Source organism: Aedes aegypti, chromosome 2 (genome assembly GCF_002204515.2).
Source record: "Aedes aegypti strain LVP_AGWG chromosome 2, AaegL5.0 Primary Assembly, whole genome shotgun sequence".
Lineage (NCBI taxonomy): Eukaryota > Metazoa > Arthropoda > Insecta > Diptera > Culicidae > Aedes > Aedes aegypti.
Window position 1 is genome coordinate 214,373,572 of NC_035108.1, and position 6,000 is coordinate 214,379,571.

The window sequence follows — 6,000 nt, forward strand, 5'->3', positions numbered from 1 at the left end:
TTATGATTGAGCCTAACATAAGCATAGTGGAACTGTGCGGTGTTTGACAAACTGTCGTAAAACAGCTTTCTTAAAAGTTTTTAGCCGTTGCGGGGAATTCTTTTGCCAATGAGATCCGGTTTTGGGCTCTTGGCTCTTTTTGGGTACGTGCCTGTCGATCACGTACGTCAGAGTAACGGAGACGATGCCGCAGGCTCGATATTATTACACACCAAAAAAATCTTAGATTTACACGTAACGTAATTTTAGCCTCAATCATGCAAAGGCATTTCTCATGTATTATTCAATGATAAAACCCATAAACACATCTGTTTTATCCAACATTGTTACCAAAATCCTTAATATTGAACAAGAATCGTCTTCTCTTAAAGAATGTCGCATGCAAAACGGCTCGGTTTATATGATTTTCACGCTGAAAATTCAATCATAAATAATGCACATGGAATGACAAGCCGTCGATCCATCCATGTGCATTATTTTTCACAGAATATTCAGCGTAGAATCATGGAAACCTAGCATTCTTGTTTGCAATTTCACTTTCAAGATGCAAGAAAGCATGCAACATTGGCGAATGTTGGATGTAAGATCATGGAATGTTTCAGTTTCACTCAAGATTGCAAGCATTTTTGAATACAATGAGACCGTTTACATTATTTATCGTTGAATATTCAGTTAAAATTCGTTTTACATTAATAACATAGAAAATTACGTGCCATGTAAATTTGAGAATTTTTTGCTGTGTAGGATCTACAACATTTTCCCACGGTAAATGGCTGGGCATGGCGTACCTACAGGAATAAAATAGACCTCTTTGTGTGGTCCTTAGCCTCTTGCTCAGCAACTGCTATTCCTACCTACAGAAGGTGTGCTGGACAGGTTCGATGGCCAGGAGGAGGAGATCAGACTGACGATTGGAAAGTTCAGCGCCCACCGGCTGACGAACGAAACGGCCTACGACTGATAGATTTTGCCGCCTCCAATAATATGGCCATTCACAGCACCTACTTTCAGCACAGCCTCCCGCATCATCACCACAACCACATACGGAATCACAAATCGACCACGTTTTGATCGATGGACGGCACTTCTTCGATATAACCGACGTTAGAACATATCGTGGCGCTAACATTGACTCTGATCACTATCTAGTGATGGTGAAACTGTGGCCAAAACTATTGGTCATCAGTAATGTACGGTATCGACGCCCGCCTCGGTATAACCTAGCGCGACTGGCCCAACCGAACGACGCCGCCGCATACGCGCAGCATCTCGAGGTAGCGTTGCTAGAAGAAGGCGAGCTTAACGAAGCCCTTCTTGTGAAGAAATGGAGCGGCTGCATCGTTCACAAGAAACGCGAAATTTCTACGAGAAGCTTAACGCATCCCGAAAAGGCTTCGTGCTGGGAGCCAAAATGTGCAGGGATAAGGATGGAAGCATCTTGACGGACGGACGTAAGGTGATTGAAAGGTGCAAGCAGCACTACGATGAACACCTGAATGGCACGGACAACACAAGCGCAAAAGGTCACGACAGCGGAGGAAGTGACTACATCAGTACGGCGGATGAAGGAAACCAACCAGTCCATTTGGGGATGTTAAGTAGGCCATCAACCAGCTCAAGAATGACAAGGTCGCTGGTAAGGATGGTATTGGAGCCGAACTCATCAAAATGGGCCCGGAGAGGTTGGCCGCCTGTCTGCACCGGCTGATTGTTAGAATCTGGGAAACGGAACAGCTACCGGAAAGTGGAAGCAAGGGTTCATATGCACCATCTTCAAGAAGGGAGACAAACTGGAATGTGAAAACTATCGTGCGATCACTATTCTGAATGCCGCCTACAAAGTGCTATGCCAGATTATCTTTCGTAGTCTATCACCAATAGCAAATGAGTTTGTGGGAAGTTATCAAGCAGGTTTCATCAACGTCCGCTCGACGACGGGCCAAATCTTCACTGTACGGCAAATCCTCCAGAAATGCCGTGAATACCAAGTCCCAACGCACCATCTGTTCATCGGTTTTAAAGCGGCTTATGATAGCATAGAACGCGAAGAGCTATGGAAAATCATGGACGAGTACAGCTTTCCCTGGAATCTCACAAGACTAATAAGAGAAACGATGAACGGTGTGCCGAGTAGCATGAAGATTTCGGGCGAACGTTCCAGTTCGTTCGAATTCCGCCGTGGAGTTCAACAGGGTGATGGGCATTCGTGCCTGCTGTTTAACATCGCGCTAGAAGGTGTCATGCGGATTGCCGGATTCAATAAACGAGGTACGATTTTCACAACAACCCTGTGTCCAGAAGGTGGTGAAAGCCGGAAGGGTGCGTTGGGCAGGGCATGTTGCAAAACTACCGAACAACAATCGAGCTAGGTAGCTTGATCAGGTGCAACAAGATCTGGAGTGCGTGGGCCAAAATCGAAGTTGAAGGGGCACAGCCATGGACCGAGTAAATTTGCGTAACATCACACTGTACAAAAACAATTTATACTATATGCTCTTCGTAAATTAGGTTGGACATCATTTCCACTTCCACCCTACAAAGCACGCTGCATGCTTATTGACATAAAAACATTGAAAGAGCGGCGTGAAATCGCAAGAGTTTCATTTGTACATGATATCGTTTCGCAACGTATCTACAACGTGATTCTACAGAAATCTTATCAAAATTAAATTTCTACGTTCCTTTTAGGCATCTATGAAATCGTAACTTATTATTGACAAATCATCATCGAACAAATTATGCCAAAAAACGGGCCTCTAAATCAAATGATGGCCATTTACAATAAACATTGCGAAACTATTGACTTTACCATGTCTCGGCAAAATTTAAAAACATACTTCAAATCCATTAGAAATCGCAACACATAAAATAAAACAAAATGAAATTAAAACATTACCTACACTACTCTTTCTTTTTCAATATTTTTTTATAAATTTCATAATTTCAGTATTAAAAAAATAAAACAAAAATATGTATATGTAAAATGTACTAGTCTACGTCGGTTGACAAAATAAATAAATAAATAAATAAATAAATAAATAAATAAATAACATCGTTAACGAGGTTTTATCAAACTAATTGATGTAACGCCAACTAAATAAAATAAATAAATAAATAACATTTCCCCAGTCGAAAGATTCGAATAGTATAGCGATGATCCACTCTATGAAAAGCATATTGTTCGAACACCGGAAGGGCGATAACCAAAGATATCCGGCGGAGAATCAGGACAATGCCGTAAACTTCGTGACAATTCGCGAATGCGTTGGCTTTTTGCGGTTGAAGGGTGCTTAAGGACACTTAACACTCAGGGCAGCTAGATGCGAATGTCTCGAAAATTATCCATTCGGCGTAGATTGAACAAAGCGAAGTGAGGTCCATCAAGTCTCAAGTAAATTGATCAAGAAATACAAGATACATTAAATGATTCTTTTGAGGTAGGAAGATGTATCGAAGTCAAGTCTCAAAATTCCAAGAGCTTATCTGGAAAACCGGATAACTATACACGTTGAAAATTTGATCGAATGATCACCATCAGTGATCGATCAAGTTTTTAGCGTAAGCAAATGTCTGGTTCTTCAGATTTGTGCTTTGAAAGATTTAAGGTTTGGCTTTGATTCCTCTTCCCCTTAATCCATCAATTAAACCAAACTTCGATCGATTTGGAGCATAACTGAAGTTATCAATGCATTCGTTGATCAACGAGTTGCAATATTGTATGAGCACTGTTTCAATTGAGGTTACCAGAGTTTACATCCAAATTCGTTTTCCACATGAAGTCCTGAACTGCCGTACGTGTGTAGTCTACTATCCGATCTTTAGACTGACACTCTATGTTCAATTTACAACTCTGTCACAATCGCGCTCATCGCACGTGTAAAGCAGCCGGTAGAGCCACTCAGCTATTTTTGGGCACTGCTGTTTTCATTTCACTATTTGAAAACGGGACTACAAGAAATATAGCACCAAAATATTGATTTCTGTTTATGAACTGATTTCCATGTGTCGTCGGTGCTATAATGATTGTGATGGGCACACACATCCCTACTCATACAGTCGCACTGGCCTTCAACCGATACGCGACACATCGTGAAAGGATACACCACCATGCTAAACCACCACCACGGGGCAAGTTTTACATTCACACAAAGGGCCCTTCATTCTGCTGCTGCTGTACGGAGGATCTGGAAAATCTGGATCCTGCATTGCAACTGCAGCTCAATGCAAAGTTTCTTTTTCACACTTCCTAATTATGTCGATTTGTATTGCTTCATAATTTACAACTCAAACTCTTTTTTCTTTAGACGTTTTTATCACAACTGTGAACATTAATTCACATTCAATGATTGATGCGAGGAACAAATTTTCACATCTGCATATCTGCTCAAAGAAACTTTTGAGCTTCAACAGAACAGAACACTCGAAGTTATCCACTTTCTAAACGAATCACGAACAATCAACTCCGAAAGCATATTCTTCGCAAAATTTCATCCAACATCCACGCGAAAATCCATTTTGACCCACAAGCAAAACTCAGCTCCGATCCCCAAGGTATGGTTCACTGTCGCGAGGAAAATTTTCCTCCCCGATAGGTCGCGAAAATAAAATTCGATTTTATCCATTAGAAACCACTTACAGCGAATTAATTTCTACGCGAACGCATTTACTCGACCGTACGCCTAGCTTTAAAAGTAGTTTTAATTCGGTTAAACTAGTTTAAATAGTACTTTTTTAATAATTTTAAGGCAAAATCTATATTACTAGATTTGAGTGAAAAAACTCGAAAACATTATGGCGAAAAGATTCCGAGATTGATCGCCAGGCGTCGCCAGCGCTTTTCATTTCAACCCCTCACGACACTTATACACATACGCAATGGAAGGGATGTAGGATTTTCTCAACCACATGCTCATTTTCCGCATCACCTACAACCCCCTTTTGCAGTTGAACGCGTTGCTAACTCTCTTCTCCTTTTCGACCACGCGGAGGGTGCAAAACACGCGCTCTGTTTGTAGTTGGCAGTCCATTCATGTTTTCAGATTTTTTTCGGAGGGGTTGTGGAAGGATCTGTCTCGCAACTCAGCTGAGGAGAATACACAATGCATGTGAGGAGTCTACTCTCTTCTGTGGTATGGTTTAGGATCTTTAACGGTGTGACCAGGTTTAGTGTAGAAAAAGAACCAAAAAAGTTAAAATACACAGCGGATAATAATCTTTTCACGTATTTTAAAGATCTATCTGTAGTAGATTCAAATATCCTTTGAAGCGATTTTGATTCTATCAGGCCTATTTAATTATTTATGAGCCGACTGGAATACATATGAAACGCACATCGATGGTAATCTCAATGTTGACGATTCATTGCAAACAAAACTTGATATTAACAATCTTCTCGAAACTTTAACAAATTCCATGTGATGTAAAATTCGAATTCGTGATTATGGACAATGATCTTAGACTCATGATCCGCCTTAAAAACTTGAGGAGAGGATAATTTCAACGCACTCACGATCCTGCTATAAAAATCTAATGGCAGAATCTGCAAAATAAAAAAAATCATTTCAATCTAGTGAAAATCAAGTTCCTCAATTAACCCTAAGCCCTGAATTTTGAAAAAAAAACCTCAGAAACCAATTCCGACATTGAAAAAGGAAAACGAGTTACAGTAAACTCTCCATTACTCGATATTGAAGGGACCATCGAGTTACAGAACACAAAAGCAGAGGAAATGCGATTCAAGGGACCATCGAGGTAGCCATGAAAACTAACTTTTTGCAATTCCGTTGCAAATCAATCAACTTTTCATTGAGAAGTTGATCAACATAACGGCCTACTTTTCCTACTGAGAAAAACAGTGCTGAAAAGTGCTACTTTTCAGCACTCTTTTCGGTGCTGAAAAGTAGCACTTTTCAATACTGTTTTGGTAGGCATCATCCGAACAAACCAGCCTCTTCATGCCATTTGTGCTTATTTGCGCGGCATGTGAGTCGAGACGAGTCC

The 6,000-nt window shown here is 40.7% G+C and overlaps 1 protein-coding gene across 2 annotated transcripts in view; it reads right to left on the minus strand.

Moving 5' to 3' along the window:
• Positions 1-5,274, minus strand: part of LOC5574473 (protein SCAI) — a 43,547-nt gene extending 38,273 nt beyond the window's left edge. For both annotated transcript variants that reach the window (XM_001655082.2, XM_021843927.1), the window contains exon 1: positions 4,637-5,274. The gene's annotated coding sequence lies outside the window, so the exon portion shown is untranslated. The remainder of the gene's footprint in view (positions 1-4,636) is intronic.
• Between the last annotated feature and the right edge of the window lie 726 nt (positions 5,275-6,000).